Source organism: Sorex araneus, chromosome X (genome assembly GCF_027595985.1).
Source record: "Sorex araneus isolate mSorAra2 chromosome X, mSorAra2.pri, whole genome shotgun sequence".
Lineage (NCBI taxonomy): Eukaryota > Metazoa > Chordata > Mammalia > Eulipotyphla > Soricidae > Sorex > Sorex araneus.
In genome coordinates, this window is record NC_073313.1 from 178,746,907 (window position 1) to 178,767,633 (window position 20,727).

General features: G+C 35.9%; 1 pseudogene; it reads right to left on the reverse strand.

Annotated features, from left to right (window-relative positions):
- Positions 1–9,324: 9,324 nt before the first annotated feature.
- LOC129400294 (U2 spliceosomal RNA) lies at positions 9,325–9,455 on the reverse strand (annotated as a pseudogene).
- Positions 9,456–20,727: the final 11,272 nt, after the last annotated feature.

Consider the following 20,727-nt stretch of genomic DNA (forward strand, 5'->3'; position numbering starts at 1 on the left):
GAACCCAGGTGTGTGGGAACCGGGATTGAGACCTCCAAGCCTACGTGGATCAGGACTGGGCCTCTTCCGCACAGATTCCCCATTTTCCAGTAGCTAGGTGTCACACCCAAGGACTGCCCCCAGCTCCATGTAGTCCCACCAACGGCCAACACCCAGAGACTTAAAACCAAGCTTATGGAAGCGCTCGGCCATTCGACATCTTATAGCCTACTTCTCCCTCAGGGAGAACCTGGCAAGCTAACCGAGAATTCCTTGCCCACATGGGAGAGCCTCGAAAACTCCCTGTGGCATATCATATGCCAAAACCAGTAACAGTGCTGGGTCTCATTCCCCTAACCCTGAAAGAGCCTCCATTGTGGCATCATTGGGAAAGACAAGAAAAAAGAGGCTTCTAAAATCTCAGGGTTAGGACGAATGGAGACGTTACTGGGATTGCTCGAGAAATTTGACGATCAATGGGATGATGATGATGATGTCTGGTTCTGAATGAAGAGATTATTTATGATGGACTTAGGGAATAAACCTGGGTAGGTTGTGTGCAAAGCTGTACTATTATTGTTACTCAGACCCTAACATACTTGATATCTTAGCTAGGTAGACACTAGTCTACTTGTGATATATTACTAAGACTATATATAACTGTTAGAGACAGAGATAAAAATATGAGATGTCGGCAGGGAGAAATGATACATCTGGCAGAGCATTTACATATAAATGATCTAAGTTCGAACCCCAGCACCCAATATGATTTCCCTAGCACTGCCAAGAGTAATCCTTGAACACAGAGAAAAGAGTAAGCCCTGTACATTGTATGTATGGCCCTAAAACAAATATACCAAATATGTATGTAAATATGTATATATATGTATATATATAAAGTAGTGTATATATACATGTATAGTGATCTTTTATTTTCAAAATCTAGCAAATATAACTAATAGACTGGTAATCAGGAGAAAAAATAAATAAATTGAGAAAAGTCAATAAAATAGAAAGCTGAGAAGATATTTAAGAACAGCAGAAGCACATAATAAACAAAATTCAAAAGCAATTAATAGAAAATTTACTTGTATATCAGCAAAATGTTTCATGAATCCGAATATACTTATATTAAAAAAGTGTCAAAAAATTATGTTATTTCACCACATATTTATTTAAATGAGAATAACAAGAGCATACATACAAAAATATGAAAGTAAACATCTTATTTTATTTCTTTCTATTTATTTATTGCTTTGGTAACCATACCCAGTGGTGTTCAGTGTATATATCAAAAAATATTTGCGATTAAAATTGTATTGCATAATTATTAACTAGCTTGATATAAAATCTGAAGTCTACATATGTTAGAGAATATAATTTCATTTCATGTTTAGTGAGATGCTTTCTAAATGTAAAGGAATTCCTCAAATACACTAAATGTTTCTTGTTTTGTGCCTGCCCTCTTTCCCTTTCTCTTTCCTTCTATTCTTCCTCCTTCCTCATCTCCTTTCTTTCTTTCTTTTTTGTCCTTCCTTCCTTTTTCCTTTCTATCTTCCTTTCTTTCTCTTCTGCTCATTCTCTTTCTTATTATTTTTATCCTTTCTTTCTTTCCTTTCTTTTCCTTCCTTCCTTCCTTCCTTCCTTCCTTCCTTCCTTCCTTCCTTCCTTCCTTCCTTCCTTCCTTTCCTTCCTTCCTTCGTTCCTCCCTTCCTTCTTCCTTCTTTCCCTCCTTCTTTCTCTCTTTTTCTTTCTTTCTTTCTTTCTTTCTTTCTTTCTTTCTTTCTTTCTTTCTTTCTTTCTTTCTTTCTTTCTTTCTTTCTTTCTTTCTTTCTTTCTTTCTTTCTTTCTTTCTTTCTTTCTTTCTCTCTCTTTCTTTCTTTCTTTCTTTCTCTCTCTTTTTTTTAAGAAAATGCTTTCTACATTTTATTTATTTTTTTAATTATTTATTTTTAATTAGTGAATCAACGTGAGGGTACAGTTACAGTTTTATACATTTTTGTGCTCGTGTTTTCCCCATACAAAGTTCAAGAACCCATCCCTTCACCAGTGCCCATTCCCTACCACCAGTAAACCCAGCATCTCTCCCGCCCTCCCCAGTCCCATCTCCCCCCACCCCACACTGCCACTATGGCAGGGTATTCCCCTTTGATCTCTCTCTCTCTGATTAGGTGTTGTGGTTTGCAATAAAGGTGTTCAGTGGCCATTGTGTTCAGTCTCTAGTCTATATTCGGCGCGCATCACCCTTCCCCCGCATGACCTCAGACCACATTTTACTTGGTGTTCCCTTCTCTGAGTTGCCCAGAATGAGAGACTAGCCTCCAAGCCATGGGGACAACCTCCTGGTACTTATTTCTACTAATCTTGGGTGTTAGTCTTATAGTCTATTATTCTATGCTCCACAGATGAGTGCAATCTTTCTATGTCTGTCTCTCTCTTTCTGACTCATTTCACTTAGCATGATACTTTCCATGCTGATCCACTAATATGCAAACGTCATGACCTCATTTTTTCTAACAGCTGCGTAGTATTCCACTGTATAGATGTACCAGAGTTTCTTCAACCAGTCATCTGTTCTAGGGCATTCGGGTTTTTTCCAGATTCTGGCTATTGTAAACAGTGCTGCGATGAACATATAAGTGCAGATGTCATTTCGACTATACTTTTTGGCTTTTCTGGGATATATTCCAAACAGTGGTATTGCTGGGTCAAATGTTACTCCAACCTCTAATTTTTTGAGAATCATCCATATTGTTTTCCAAAAGGGCTGAACTAGTTGGCATTCCCACCAGCAGTGTAGAAGGGTCCCTTTCTCCCCACATCCTCTCCAACAGAGGTTGCTTTCGTTCTTTTGGATGTGTGCTAGCCTCTGTGGTGAGAGGTGGTGTCTCATGGTTGTTTTGATCTGCATCTCTCTGATGATTAGTGATGTAGAGCACTTTTTCATGTGCCTTTTGGCCATTCGTATCTCTTCCTTGGTAAAGTTTCTGTTCCATTTTTCACCCCATTTTTTTATGGGGTTGGATGTTTTCTTTTTGTAGAGTTCAACCAGTGATTTATATACCATTGATATCAACCCCTTATCTGATGGGTATTGTGTAAATATCCTTTCCCATTCTGTGGATAGTCTTTTCATCAATGGAGAAAAACTAAGGGCCTTTCCCCTAAGATCAGGGACAAGACAAGGATGCCCACTCTCACCACTTCTCTTTAATATAGTACTGGAAGCATTAGCAATAGCCATCAGGCAAGAAAAAGATATTAAGGGGATTCAGATCGGAAAGGAAGAAATCAAGCTCTCACTATTCGCAGATGATATGATACTATACCCGGAGAAGCCTAAAAGCTCTAGCAAGAAACTCTTAGAAACAATTGACCTGTACAGTAAAGTTGCAGGCTATAAAATCAATACACAAAAATCCATTGCCTTCATATATGCAAACAATGAGACAGAGGAAAGTGACATGAAAAAAGCAATCCTGTTCACAATCGTGCCCCAGAAAATCAAATACCTCGGAATCAGCTTAACTAAAGAAGTAAAGGACCTCTACAAAGAAAACTATAAAACCCTACTCCATGAAATAAAAGAGGACATGAGGAAATGGAAACATATCCCCTGCTCATGGATAGGGAGAATAAACATTGTCAAAATGGCAATGCTCCCCAAAGCATTATACAGATTCAACGCGATCCCTATAAGGATACCCATGTCATTCTTCAAAGAAACGGATCAAGCAATCCTGAAATTTGTATGGAACAATAAACGCCCACGGATAGCTAAAACAATTCTTGGGAAAAAGATGATGGGAGGCATCACCCTCCCCAACCTTAAACTCTACTACAAAGTGGTAACAATTAAAACAGCACGGTACTGGAACAAAGGCAGAGCCGCAGACCAATGGAACAGGGTGGAATATCCCCACACACAACCTCAAATGTATGAACATCTAATCTTTGATAAGGGAGCAAGAGATGTGAAGTGGAGCAAGGAAAGCCTCTTTAACAAATGGTGCTGGCACAACTGGACAACCACATGCAAAAAAATGGGCTTAGACCTTGACCTGACACCATGCACAAAAGTCAGATCAAAATGGATTAAAGATCTCAACATCAGGCCACAAACCATAAGGTACATTGAAGACAAGGTTGGCAAAACCCTCCACAATATTGAAGATAAAGGTATCTTTAAAGATGACACGGAACTAAGCAATCTAGTAAAAAACAGAGATCAACAAATGGGACTACATCAAACTAAAAAGCTTCTTTCTCTCTTTATCTTGTTATCTCTTTCGCTCTTTCTTTTTTGTAGGATAACAGCCTCAGGTAGTTTAGGTCTATTGGGTTACTCCCATTACAGTGCTCCCATCCCTCTCTGTTTATTTGTAGCTTCTTTCTTAGCATTCTGTTGACTTGTAAATATTGGTTTTCTCTTCTCCTTGAGTCCTTTGCATAGTTTATTTAGAGCAATGTCCTTTTTGTATGGACATAGGAAGACTTTGCAAATGCTTTGCTTTTGTAACCTGGGAGTGATTTCACTCTACATGATATTTTCCTCCTGGGCATCTGTTCTCTCCACCTAAGCCTCAGCTGCCCTTACTTCCTAGCACCCCCAAAAGCAGGGTCCCAACGAGGACGGGACAAAACCAGGGCAAGCGGTGCTACCCTGGCATTGAGATGGGCCTAGCCAAAGTACCTAATGTTTAACTATAAGTTAAGAGCTTGGTCATGAACAAATGCTGTCATGATCCAAATAGTGATAACCAGATTTGGACCCATAGGATTCGGAATGATTAATCTGGCCTGAGTGCTGTAGTCTGTGGCAAGATGTTACCAGGAGAGCAGCCTTGCAAGCCTCAATGTATCTCTTCCTGTGTCCATACAAAAAGGACATTACTCTGAATAAACTATGCAAAGGACTCAAGGAGAAGAAAAAAACAATATTTACAAGTCAACAGAACACTAAGAAGCTACAAATAAACACAGAGGAATGGGAGCACCATAATGGAAGTAACACAATAAACCTAAACTACCTGAAGCTATATTATTCTACACTTTCTTTCTTTCCTTCTTTCCTTCTCTCTTTCTCTTTCTTTCTTTCTTTCTTTCTTTCTTTCTTTCTTTCTTTCTTTCTTTCTTTCTTTCTTTCTTTCTTTCTTTCTTTCTTTCTTTCTTTCTTTCTTTCTTTCTTTCTTTCTTTCTTTCTTTCTTTCCTTCCATTCTTCCTTCTTTCCTTCTTTCTTTCTTTCTCTCTTTCTTTCCATTTTTTGACTTTCATTCTTTTAGTCTTTTACTCTTTCATTATTTATTTATTTCTTCCCTGCATGTACTATCAGGGAAGCAGTTCAGGTTAATTTTAGAATTTTGTTTATCTTTTATCTATTAGTATTTATTGAATTATAACCAGAAATTTTCATGTAGTGTGAGTAATCTGTTCTAACTATAGAACCAGGATTCTATATGTCACAAATGGTGAAATTCAGAATATATTGAAGAGAATTCTCAAAATCCCAAAGACTTTTAAATAGCACTAAAATGTGGGAAATATATTTATGTTTATGTGTGATACTTTTATTTTAAACTTACTTTTCCTGTTGGTTGTGATTTTCTTTAGCACCTTTTATTTGGGAAATTCATTTTAACACTAGACAAAAAAAAAGGATTAAATATGAAGAGGCACCATGAAAAGAAGCTCAGGGCCAATGCAATGGCAGAGTAACTCTCAAAAAAAATAATATTCTGGTTCCTATTAGCATCATTTATATTCAAACACAAGCTCCCTACACTCACATTTAATTTCAGATCCTAACAGCTGATTTTCAGATGCCTTTTGCTAGTTATGTTTGAAATATTGCTCAAATGTTTTATAGACTCTTCGTTCTCTTTAAAATGTTTTATGGAGGATTTGGATAATAAATATATTTATTTTCTATATAAAGAAATATCTACAAAGTTTGAATACTAAAAGCTAGAAGGTATTCTATAGGCAAACATTCAACAGGTGTTCTAAGTAAAATATCTTTAATGTTGTTTACAAATAACAGTAAGAACTGAAAAGACAACTCAGTGGGCTGGAACAAATGATTTGTATGCTGTGTACTAGGTTCAGTCCATAGTAGTACATGATCTTATAAGCACTATCAGAGCAAATACCCCCAGCACCCAACAGACACTGGGTGCCACCAGGTGAGGCCTAAAGAAAAGAAAAAAGAGCAAATAGAGGAAATCACTTATTATTTGTTTAAACTATGTTTCAATATTATATACTGCTAACAACTTTTTCAATTTTCAATTTTATATTTTATCATTCACTAGTAGATTACTGTAGCCTATCTATTTGATCTGAATGATAGCACAGCGGGTAGGGCGTTTGCCTTGTATGCGGCTTACCCGGGTTCAATTCCTTTGTCCTCTCTGAAAGCCCAAAAAGCTACCGAGAATATCCTGCCCACACAGTAGAGCCTGGCAAGCCACCTATGGCATATTTGATATGCCAAAAACAGTAACACAAGTCTCAGAATGGAGATGTTAACTGGTGCCTGCTCGAGCAAATAGATGAGCAACGGGATGACAATGAACAGTGAATTAAATGTATATGAGGATCTCTATGTGATCATTTTAAAAGTATTTTTCACAACACACAATGTCTTTTTCCATAAAACCATCTATAAATCACTACTGATTGGTTGTTTTAAAATATTTTTTAATTCTTTAGAAAATAAACTATGTGCCTGTAAGACATCACATTTTAGGTCCTTTATTCTTTGCAAGTAAGTGTGTTATGTGTCTAAAGTCATTGATCCAATCTTTAGGTTAATTGTATTAACTTAAATATCAACATTTCTCTGTTCCCTCCATTAATTCCCAAAGGGTAGCAATGCAATCAAATCAGAAACTTTATGAGAACTAAGGAGATGATGTATAAAGGGGAAAACAATTAAACTTCAAATGTTGAAAAATGAACCAATAAGTGAGAGCAAATTCATTTTCCATTTTTAAAAACTTAGTTAAGTGAATATTGCAATAATAACAGTTAATTTATAGTTTTATAATTTATAGTCTTAAGGGACATATGCAGATCTGACCATTAGATAATACTCCTCAAAAGAGCAAGGGAGAAAAAATATAGAGAATTCTTGTCTCCAAGATAAGTGGAGAAGCTACTGAGTTTGTTTTGTCTAACCTTTATCTGAATTTTGAGATTTTTGAGTAACCTATTATAGATGCATCAACTGAAACTGATATATAAGCTGTAATTGAGGAGTAATGTTTAATTGATGAAATGCAGTTTCACCAGGGAAAAAGGAACTACCCGAGAACCTCTAAGAGGGCTGCCTGACTAATGAGATAAAAACAAAGACACCTTCAAGATGACTTTCCTGGGACACTTCTCACATGATGACTAAAATCCAAAGAGGAATCATTGTAGTTCTTAGATTATGCCCCAGGGAGTATGACATGTCTGCTAGCTGTCAATTTGTATGTTTTTGGTTTTGTTTTTTCCCCTGCCCTATACTCTCTTTTAACCTAAGTAAACCTGGTACTTGGTAAACTTCACTGTGTCTCAGGAATTTGATTAGCAATATAGCAATATCAACTTAAAACCTTCATGTCAGATCAAGCAAAATTAATGTTACAGGCTAAAAGGAAGCAAGAACAGAAGTTGATTCATGCCATAGCTTACCAGAAAGTCTCACAAATGAGAAACACTGCTTCTGAGAAGTAATAACAAAACAAAATATTTTCTAAAAGTTTTAAAGATTATATTCATCCCTGTTCTTAATGGCTTTGCTAATGTAGTTTTGAGAACAATTTTTCTCATACACATTTATAGAGATGGTCTACAGGTTTACTTTCTGAAGACAAAATATTCTAATTATTTGAAAACAAAGACATGTCCAATAATTCAGAATAAAAACTGCTGATACAAAGATATTTCCACCGCTTTGAAACTTTGGACACCTAAAACAGATTGTGGGCTTGAAACAAGGAAGAAATAGTATTGAAGGTAAGGTGCGTGCTGTGCACCTGGACAACCCCAGTTCACTCTTGGACTCTGCATATGGTCCCCTGAGGACAGAGCCAGAAGCAAATCTTGAGAACTGTGAGGGCGCAGTCTCACACTCTCACCCACCTGCCACCCCTCGAAGCAGACTAAGGCAAGAATGGGGCACAATATTTTTTTTAAAAAATTAAAGTTTGTGTATAATTTTACTCTACACTATGTAATTTAATCTTATTTAGTTTTTGAACTTTATAATGTGAGATCATGCCTGAGATTGGGAGATGGACAAAAAGGAACTGTGAGTTCTCTAATAAAGCAAACACATCTCTTAAGATCATCTCACTTCTGTGGCTCACTAACTGAAGAACTCTAACCACAATTAGAGACGTTTCTAATCACTTTCAAATGAGAAAGTTTTCTCTAGATAAGTCTCAAATAAGAAACAACAAATTTCCTCAAGTATGTGAAAAACAGGGCAATGAATCTGGTATAGACAGTGATCAGTACTGAGTGGAGAAGAAAAGAGAGAAGCTAAGGAGAGAAGCTTTCAAGAGGGTGAAAAAATATATATGTATATATACACATATATACATACATACATATATACATACATACACACACACACACACACACACACACACACACACACACTGCAGAGCTCTGACAGCCAAAGACCTCTGGAACCCAGCCACAGCCATTCTCAAGGCCCCTCTCCACAAGTTCGGACGAGCCTCACACATGAAAGAAGCAGCAAAGAAACCCAGGTCTACGGGACCCGGGGCTGAGATCTAAGCCTGCTCAGAAAGGGACTGGGCCTCCTCCACCCAGACCCCCATTTTCCAGTAGCTTGGCAGTCACACCCACAAACTGCATGCAACCCCCGCCACCCTTCCCAGCACCTTGTAATCCCATCAATGGCCAAGATCCAGAGACTATAAAACAACACTCCTGCCCATATGGCAGAGCCTGGCAAGCTCTCCATGGCATATTCGATGTACCAAATACAGTAACAATGATGGGTCTCATTCCTCTTACACTGAAAGAGCCTCCAATACAGCATAGCTGGGAAGAACAAGTAAAGAAAGACTGCTAAAATCTCAGCGCTAGGATAAATGGAAACATTACTGGTGCCCGCTCAAGCAAATCGATGATCAATGGGATGACAGTGATACTGTGATCTATATAAATTTTAAGCTTTAGAAATTTGGAACTTTCTTAAAAGTGAATGCTTCCTTCAGCACTAAGTTTTCATCTTTCATTGTAAATTCTTTATTCACCATCTCTAGATCTTAACTCAGTTTATCACTTCCTGTTCTTAAATCAGATTTTTTAACTTGCTAGATCTTAGATGCATCATATGAAGTAACTTAGTAAATATACTTCATAGTGCTATTAAGAATACAATAAAATCATACGTATGGAAAACTTAGCATAATGTCTACACTTGATCTTAGCCAAAAGGCCGAGAAGCGATACTTAGCATAATGTCTAGAATGTCTCAGTTCTATTATGAAAACAGTTATGAATTTTGTGCGATTGCATAATTTCTAATGTGAACACACATAAAATATTTTACCCTTGTATTTTTATTTACTAAATGTATAAAATATATAGTCTCTATTAGGAAAACACACATCAGATATTTTTAACATTTTTGCTTTTGGAGTTTGGGGCAATATACATTTTTGTTTTCTACCCTCAGTGAGATGTTTCTAACACGTTGTGAAATGCTTCACTGTATAACACTATACCCACTCTGACAATAACATTTGAAATTGAAAAGGTAGATCCAATTATTTGACAATTCTAATATTCTGTTATATAATAATACATAAAGGTATGATATTTTTTAAGACTATGGAAGTCAATACCAAAGAAGTAGCTAAACAAGTTTAAATATTTGTTTTTTGTGAGTTTCTCAACTGTAACAACCAATGTCTTCAGATATTGCTCAGTGTTCTAAGGAGTATGTTAAGTAAATAAACAAATAAATGAGCAAGTAAACCTTTTAGGGAAGAAAATTGACATATATCTTCTTCAAATTACTCAATGGCTAGTATTACCTTCATGTGAAACTATCAATATTTTTTAACTATTTACAGATAACTGAATTTTTTGTTCCTTGATTTATGTAATTATAAATACTGAAAAACAATCTGGCTTAAAACATAATAAAAGTACTGTACTGAAAATTATTTTACATAAATATTTGCCCATGCCTTAAAATATGTGTAACAATATATACATAATAAAGGCTATTTAAATATTGTCAGTGAGTTTAAAGTGTATAAATATATGAATATGCATGTCATATGTACATGTAAATGTATATATGTGCATATATTTATAGAAAATTTTATTATCTTTAAATCTTGTTTCTTTACACCAAATCTTTTTTCAAATAAAATAAAATCATCTGTCATTTGTTGCAAGTGTTATATAAACTTGGAAGCAAGCACTTTATTTGAGAAAATATTGTCTACTAATTTTCAGAATTAGAAGTGAACCATAAACATGCTCTTGAGAACTTTTTCCTCTGGAAAGTAAAATTTAGGATATCTGCTTATGGATTACAAAAAAGCTGAGAAATGTCTACTCTTCAAATATAGAAATCTATTGGGACCATTAAGATAAATTTATTGTTTATGAGGGGCTCATATTTTAGTTCAGAAACACAGGTTTCAGAATTGAAGTTTACTTTTTTTTTTCTCTAGGAAAATCAACATGTTGATTTACTTTATACAGTTAAGTTTTTGAGATGTTTTAATTATTGGAACAGAAAAAGTACATTGCTCTAAACTTCCTTGTTTAGGGACATGTGAGTAACAGGAGTTTTATAAATAAATTAATATAAACAGCATGATAGAATAAAGCAAGCAGATGGATAGAAACAGCTTAAAGAGAAATGCCAGCAAAGGCATTTCTTTTCTATTGCTCAGACAATCAGAAAGTTCAGATATTTCCTTCCAATTAACAGAAAACTGCCCAGATGTTCAAAGCCATAAAAACACATACAGTGTTAATGAGACTGAGCAAGTACAGGTAAGTTGTCTCTGTCCTGAATATTTCATGATCTGTCACTATAGACAGTGTCAGAATTTACCTTTATTGCAGTTCTATTTCCAAAGATGTGATAAAAAGCATGCAAATAAACATTTGGCATTTGATGGCAATTTCAGCAAATATGTCCAAAGAAACTTTAATGATTTAAGGATCCATAGAGAAAACTATGGTTCGAGATAGCTATAGGTGCATTGGCTTTGTTTATTTTTCTTTCTCCACTCTCTTAATTATGCTTTCAAATTGTTTGCTTTACATGTGTCAAATGCTCATTTTCTAGTTTCTCAAAATATCTTGAGATAGCTCACTATCATCTATACTACTTATTTAGTCTGCACTTTTTTTCTGGGAGATGTCAGAAGATGTCTAGGCCATATCAACAGTTCTCAGGACTTACCTCTGTCTCTATGGTCAGCAGTCACTCCTGTGGAGCATAGATAACCATAGGTAGAGCTAGGGATTGAAGCAGTATCAGCCACATGCAAGGCAAGTGCCTTAAAATCTCTATGTCTTTGGCCACTCCACTTTCTCTGATAAATAAGTGTCTTATATAGTCTTTTACTTATCTACTGTGTCACACAGGAACAATAGAATTTTATATCAAATAAGAATGATTTTGTTACAAAAGTGATATTTTTGCAAGAATTTCGAGAATATTGATATAAGAAAATAATAAAAATGCCATATTCTTACCATCAAGAAATTCTCACCTTCTTTTTGGTTTACACTTTGATATACTATACCCTTTTGATATGCTTCTTATGCTTATATCTATTTGCGGGATTGAAACTATATGAAAGAACTAAATAATTAAAAATGAAAGTGCAGTAAATTAAGCAGTTCTACATGCTGTTTCATACATGTTTCTTCTATTAATCATCTCTACTTTTCTCTGACAATATTTTGTATATTATGCAGATTTCCATAAGCAAATTTTGCAAATTTTCTTTATATCTGGTAAGTTCTTGAGGCTGGAGCGATAGTACAGCTGGTTGGGCATTTGCCTTGCACTTGGCCAAAATGATTTGATCCCCAACATCTCATATGGTCCCCAATTACCTCCAGAACTAATTCCTGAGTGCAGATCCAGGAGAAGCCCCTCTGAATCACTGGGTGTTACCCAAAAAGCAAAAAAAAAAAAAAAACCCAAACCCAACGGATTAGTTCTTAAACTAATCCATTCTATAAACACAAAAGCCATGTGAGGTTTCATCTACCTATATCCAACAAAGCTGCTTCTATGTCAATTTATATTTTTTAGTTTTCTGTTTCAACTATTTTATATATTTAGAAAATGAAATAGATTAATGAATTCTACACTACACTGTATCAAACATCAACAATTGTGAGCAAATGCTCATTTTTTTCTCCTATACTCCCAAGAATTCTCATCTTCAAAAGAAATTTCATACATAAATATTTTAGCCTAATTTTTTTTAAGAAAAAACTCTTAGGATTACTATAAAACGATTTTATACCTAAAATTATATCAAAAATTATTTAACACATATTATTTTTCTAGTTTTTAATTTCTGACTGATTTTCAAATGTCATGTGTCTATTTACAAATTATTTGTTTTATATATTAATTTATTAAATCACCATGAGACACATAGTTGCAAAGTTATTCCTGATTATGTTTCAATTATACAATGTTCCAACACCCATCCCCTCACCAGTGTACATTTCTACCACCAATGTCTTCAGATTCCTTCCTACCTACAGATCCCTAGTTGGCCTTTACAAAGGCACTTGTTGTTTTAAAGAAGAAAATCCCCAAATTAACAACCTAGACACACTTCTTAGAAACCTTAGTGCACATAAAGCATCCAAATAAAGGACAAAAAAGTCAAATGCCTGGGCCCCAAAACGGACAAATATCAAAGGTGATTAGTACTCCTCTTTAATATGTTTAAGTTCATAAATTTTCTTCTGAGATTTTTTTTTTATCTTGAAAAACTTTTCTTTTGGTTTCAGACAATCTCTGGCTGTGCTTCCTGACTATATTCAGGGATTACTCCTGGTGGGCTCGGGAGGCCACTCGGATACAAAGGAACAAAATCAGGTATACTGCATGCAAGGCAAGTTCCCTACCAGCTATACTATCACTCTGGTTCCTTTAACTGTTTAATTGGAAAAAAATCAATTTTGTGTTTAGAATATATCCCACATTCTGAATTTTATTGATTTCACTTGTATATTTTTAATTAATCACGTTAGCTTCAGTATGTTTGGCAACATGGTCCTATAATTTTCTTTTTTGGAGTCACATTACATTTATCTATCTTATATCTCTCCTATTTCTGTCTCTAGCTGTTTCTAATCAGCCTTTATAAATGGTGGCTTTTAGATGAAGATTTCAAAAACTCTCCTAGGTTTTCATCTGATTGTCTCACTATACTAAAATAAACATGGTAATATAACTAAATAGTATAAACTAAAATAAATAGTAGTAAGTGAGGAAGGCAAATAATGCAAGCCAGTAATAGAAGGAGAAAGCTGGAATAGCCATACTTTGACAAAATAGCTTTCAATCTAAGTAAAATACTTTGAGCTTTGGAAGGATATTCTTATTTGGGAAGGGAAAAAATAAATCAAGAAATACTAATTATTATCAACATTCACCAAATGAAAGTTCAGCAAAATATAAGTCAGGAGTTGGTTTTTGAAAGACTAAACAAGATAGACAAATCTTTGCATAGACTCAGGAGAAAACTAAGGGTGAAAAATAATTCCAAATCGGGAAAGGATAAACATGAGAAAGAAGGTGTATCAGAGGCAGGGTCTTCAGTTTTACCAGTGACATGGGAGAGTGATCTAGTTAGTATATCCAAAGCACAGATTTAACAACACTGAAAACATGAAACCTAAACTGCAACCACAGGAACTTCTTAATGACTCTGTCAAGGTGCCAGGCAGGGGTTGGAGTGAGGGTAGAGATGGATTATTGAAACATTATATGGCTAAAATTCATTTAGCAGTAACTTTGAAAATCATGCTCTTTTACTAAATAAAAACATTATTTAGAATATAGAAAAGAAAAACTACCCAAATAAACTGGATTAGATATGGAAAGAAGGAGATTAGAACAGACACCTCTGAAATTCAAGATACCGTGAAAGTTTACTACAAACATGTCCACTCTCTTAAACTGGAAAACTTAGAAGAAATGAATCAATTTGGGAGAATCATGCAGTCTCCCAAAAGTGAATGAGTTGAAAATAGAAAAACTGAACAGGCCAAACACAAGCAAGAAAATGAAAACAGTAATTAGGAATCACTCCAAGAAAAAAAGCCACAATCTAGGTAGGTTTTATCCAAAGAAGGCTTGCTACTTTTATTCCTCAAGATTTTCCAAAGTATTGACAAAAAAGGAATTCCTCCTAACAGTTTTTATGAAGTCAATATTATACTAATATCTTAAGCAGATAAAGGTATGCTAAAATAAAATTTCAAATTAATTTCTTTGATGAACATTTAGGCAAACTCTTAGGAAAAAAATTGAAAAAGAATTCAATGTTATAGAGAAAATACAGTCACCACCAAGTAGAATTCATTCCAGGAATGCAAGGAGCATTCAATATATGCAAATATAGTAACATAATATACTCTTATCAATTTAAAGAAAAGATAAAATTTTTGTGATCCCATAAACTGATGCAGAGAAAGCTTTTGACAAGATCAGCATCCATTCATAATAAAAATCCTATAAAATATATGGGTAGAAGAAACCTTCCTCAGAATAGTACTTTCCATCTGTAAAAGCCAATACCTGGTATTATTCTCAATGGTGAAAAACTCAGCCTATTTCTTTGAATATTAGACACAAAGCAAGGATGTCTACTACACTCACTATTGTTCAGTATGTTATTAGAAGTCAATATGCTATTAGAACTACAGCAACCAGACAAGACAAAGAAATTAAAGGGATTCAAAGTGAAAAGGGAGAAGTCAAATTATCACTTTTTTCAGATGACATAATGATATACTAGAAGACCTTGAAGAGTCCATTAAAGCATTCTAGAAACAACAAAACAAGACAGTGAATTATCATTTGGTGTATTGGTTTATAAAGCAAGGTCAACACACAAAAATCTGTCATATTCCTATATGTAAATCACTGTCACTGTCACTCCATTGCTCATCGATTTGCTTGAGCGGTCACCAGTAATATCTCCATTGTGAGACTTGTTGTTACTGTTTTTGGCATATCAAATATGCCACAGGTAGCTTGCCAGGCTCTGCCGTGCAGGCAAGATACTTTCGGTAGCTTGCTGGGCTCTTCGAAAGGGGCAGAGGAATCAAACCCGGGTCGGCGGTGTGCAAGGTGAACACCCTACTTACTGATTGCTCCAGCCCACATGTATATAAGTAATTAACTAAAAGAGAAAGAGGCTAATGAGTCTAATTCATTCTAAATAGTGTCCAAAATATCAAGTACCTAGTAATCAATGTTATGTATATATGTATATGCGTATATGTACATATATATTATGAAAACTATAAAATGTTTAAGAAAGATAGAAGAAACCTTAAGAAATGGAATGATATCCATGCTCTTGAATTGGAGTAATGAATACTTTATTTATTTTTTAAATTTAAATTTTTATATATTCAGAAAGAGGGGAGTTTTCAATCATAATATGAACATCTTTTTTTTAATAATAAATTTATTTATTTTTAATTAATGAATCACTATGAGGGTACAGTTACGGATTTATACACATTTGTGCTTATGCTTCCCTCATACAAAGTTCGGGAACCCATTCCATCACCAGTGCCCATACTCCACCACCAGTAAAACCAGCATCCCTCCCATCCTCCCCAATCCCATCCTCCCCAACCCCACCCTGTCACTGTGGCAGGGCATTCCCATCTGTTCTCTCCCTCTAATTAGCTGTTGTGGTTTGCAATAAAGGTGTTGAGTGGCCACTGTGCTCAGTCTCTAGCCCTCATTCAGCCTGCAACTCCCTTCTCCCGCATGGCCTTCGACTACATTATAGTTGGTGATCCCTTCGCTGAGTTACCCTTTCCCCAGAATGTGAGGCCAGCCTCCAAGCCATGGAGTCAACCTCCTGGTACTTGTTTCTACAATTCTTGGGTGTTAGTCTCCCACTCTGTTATTCTATATGCCATAGATGAGTGCAATCTTTCTATGTCTGTCTCTCTCTTTCTGACTCATTTCACTTAGCATGAAACTTTTCATGCCGATCCACTTAAATAAAAAAATTCATGACCTCCTTTTTTCTAACAGCTGCATAGTATTCCATTGTATAGATGTACCAAAGTTTCCTCAACCAGTCATCCGTTCTAGGGCATTCCGGTATTTTCCAGATTCTGGATATTGTAAACAGTGCTGCGATGAACATGCATGTGCAGATGCCATTTCGATTATACTTTTTTGCCTCTCTGGGATATATTCCCAGCAGTGGTATTGCTGGGTCAAATGGGAGCTCAATTTCTAATTTTTTGAGAATCGTCCATATTGTTTTCCAGAAGGGCTGAACCAGTCGGCATTCCCACCAGCAGTGTAGAAGGGTCCCTTTCTCCCTACATCCTCTTCAACAGCGGTTGCTTTTGTTCTTTTGGATGTGCGCTAGTCTCTGTGGTGTGAGGTGGTATCTCGTGGTTGTTTTGATCTGCATCTCTCTGATGATTAGTGATGTAGAGCACTTTTTCATGTGCCTTTTGCCATTTGTATTTCTTCCTTGGTAAAGTTTCTGTTCATTTCTTTGCTCCATTTTTTGATGGGGTTGGATGTTTTCTTCTTGTAGAGTTCAACCAGTGCTTTACATACCATTGATATCAACCCCTTATCTGCTGGGTATTGTGTAAATATCCTTTCCCATTCTGTGGATAATCTTTGTATTCTGGTCACTGTATCTTTTGCGGTGCAGAAACTTTTTAGTTTAATGTAGTCCCATTTGTTGATCTCTGTTTTTACTAGATTGCTTAGTTCTGTGTCATCTTTAAAGATACCTTTATCTTCAATATTGTGGAGGGTTTTGCCGACCTTGTCTTCAATGTACCTTATGGTTTGTGGTCTAATGTTGAGGTCTTTAATCCATTTTGATCTGACTTTTGTGCATGGTGTCAGGTCAAGATCTAAGCCCATTTTTTGCATGTGGTTGTCCAGTTGTGCCAGCACCATTTGTTAAAGAGGCTTTCCTTGCTCCACTTCACATCTCTTGCTCCCTTATCAAAGATTAGATGATCATACATTTGGGGTTGTGTGTAAGGATATTCCACCCTGTTCCATTGGTCTACGGCTCTGCCTTTGTTCCAGTACCATGCTGTTTTAATTGTTACTGCTTTGTAGTAAAGTTTGAGTTTGAGAAATGAAAAGGGGGGCATCATAACAGAAACCAGTGAGATTCAAAAGATCATTAGAGACTACTTCGAAAGTCTATATGCCACAAAACAGGAGAACCTAAAAGAAATGGATGGATTCCTCGATTCCTACAATCTCCCAAGACTGAACAAAGAAGACTTGGAATACCTGAATAGACCCATCAATGTTAAGGAAATTGAAACTGTGATCAAAAACCTCCCCAAAAACAAAAGCCCAGGCCCAGATGGTTTCACTGGCGAATTCTTCCAAACATTTAAAGAAGACCTGCTGCCTGTTTTCCTCAAACTTTTCCAGGAAATTGAAAAAACAGGAACTCTCCCAAACAGTTTCTATGAAGCACACATCTCCCTAATACCAAAAGCAAACAAAGACACCACTAAGAAAGAAAATTACAGACCAATTTCCCTGATGAACACCGATGCGAAGATCCTCAACAAAATACTAGCAAATAGGATCCAACAACTCATCAAAAAGATCATACATCACGACCAAGTGGGATTCATCCCGGGGATGCAAGGATGGTTTAACATTCGGAAATCAATCAACATAATCCACCATATCAATAAAAGCAAAGACAAAAACCATATGATCATATCAATAGATGCAGAGAAAGCATTTGACAAGATCCAACATCCTTTCATGATGAAAACCCTCGCCAAAATGGGGTTTGGAGGAACTTTCCTCAAGATAGTCGAAGCCATCTATCACAAGCCTATGGCAAGCATTATCCTCAACGGGGAAAAACTAAGGGCCTTTCCTCTGAAATCAGGCACAAGACATGGATGCCCACTCTCACCACTCCTCTTCAATATAGTACTGGAAGTACTTGTGATAGCAATTAGACAAGAAAAAGAGATTAAGGGCATCCAGATTGGAAAGGAAGAAATCAAATTCTCACTATTTGCAGACGATATCATACTATATCTAGAGAAGCCTAAAGCCTCTACTAAGAAACTCTTAGAAACAATAGACTTATACAGTAAAGTTGCAGGCTACAAAATCAATACCCAAAAATCCATGGCCTTCATATATGCAAACAATGAGGCAGAGGAAAGGGACTGAAAAAAGCAATCCCATTCACAATCGTGCCCCAGAAAATCAGGTACCTCAGAATCAGCTTAACCAAGGAAGTAAAAGACCTCTACAAAGAAAACTACAAAACGCTACTCCATGAAATCAAAGAGGACATGAGGAAATGGAAACATATACCCTGCTCGTGGATAGGGAGAATCAATGTTGTCAAAACGGCAATACTCCCCAAAGCATTATACAGATTCAACGTGATCCCTATAAGGATACCCATGACATTATTCAAAGAAATGGATCAAGCAATCTTAAAATTCATATGGAACAACAAAAGTCCAAGGATAGCTAAAACAATTCTTGGAGTAATGAATACTTTAAAATGACCATTCTACTTAAATTACTACATAGAGTCAATGAAATCCCAATTCAAATCTGATTGTCAATCTTCAAGGACTTAAAACAATCAATAATAAGGTTTGTGAAGACAACACTAAGCAAACTTAACAGCAAGAGTCATACTGAAAATTAAGAATTTGGGAGTTTTTATTGTCTAATTTAAAACTATATTATAAAGCTACAGTGACCAAATAAACAGCAGGTATCAGAATAAAGACAGACTTTCTGACCAATGGTTTGAAATCAAATATCCAATGACAAACCCCATATATATGCTCAACTAATTTTCAACAAAGGAGCTAAGTACATGAAGTGGAGTAACTATAGCCTTTTCAGCAAATGGTGCTAGAAAAACTGGCTAGCCATATGTAAAATAATGAAACTGGATCCATAGATCAAACATGTTTTATGTATGATCCATAGGTCATACATAAAATAAATACCACAAATTAAAAGAGGACCTTAATATCAGATAAATATCCATAAAATTTAGTAAGGAAAACAGAATGTTTCAAGATTTGGACCTCAAAGGTGTTTTTAATGATATGGTTCCTTTGGCTAAGGCAACAGAAACAAATATAAACAATCACAAATCACAAAATTCCATTGACTGTTGAATTTCGAGCGGTCTCAGTAACTTCTCTATTCGTTCTATCCCTGAGATTTTAGAAGCCTTTCTCTACCCAGCCTTCCCAAACATAAAAATAATGGACTTCAATAAACTAAAAAATTTCTGCATGACTAAGTGATCACATAGCAAAACTATGAAGCACCCAACTGATTAGGGAAAATATTCATAATTAGCATATCATATAAAGGATTGGTATAAAAGATATATTTAAAAAACTCTGAAATATAAATAAAAACAAACCCACATACCCTAACAAAATTTGGGAAAATAAAATTACCATACACTGTCCTAAAAGAGATAGACAGATGGCCAATGAACTAATGGGAAAATGCTTACAGATGGCCAATGAACTAATGGAAAAAATGCTTATCATCACATATTATCAGGATAATCCAAATCAAGATGGAGGTTTCTCAGAAAAGTGAAATTAGAGTTGCTATATGATCAATTAATCCACTTTCAGTATCAACTCCCAGACACAAAATGTTTATTCGCAAGCATATATTCTACCACTATTCATTGCAGCACGCAGCACAATAGCTAAGATGTGGGATCGATATAGGTACTCCAAGACAGATGATTGAATACTTTGCAGCTGCAAGGAAATGAAATAATATAATTTGCTGCAAATAGGATAGAACTGGAGATTATTAGTTTTTTCTATATAAATTTATTTATTGAATCACTGTAAGAACAGTTACAAAGCTTTCGGGTTTAAGTCTCGGTCACACAATGATGAAACACCTGTCCCTTCACCAGTGCACATTTTCCAGCACCCAAAACCCCAGTATAGCCCCATCCCACACCCTCTCTCCCCACCTGTGTGGCAGATGATTTCCACATTATTCTATCTCTACTTTGATTACATTCAATATTTTGACACCAGAGCCATCATTAATATTTGGGGTTTTCCCCCAACACTCAGACCTACTGAAAAGGCAACATTAGACAGTTTTTATATTGTTGATTATGAATAGCATATGATGTCACATGGTTGCATGCAGCTGCATCACTTTGGAATTCTGAAATTTTAATAATTAAATCTGGAGGGATTTCTGCCAAAAGCCGCTGGGTTCCAAGATTCGCGAGTGTGTCTCTGGGATCATGGCCATTAAGGAGCTTGATCAGTAGCCAGAGGGACCATTCCTGGGCGGCAACTCAGGATCTCCTTGGTGTGGGAGAGAACGAGGGCCAGCTCCACCCCCATCCTGGGAGGCCCTGCGTGTCTCACCACTGCTGACCCATACCTGACTGTCCAATGGCCACTGGAAGATGGCGGCC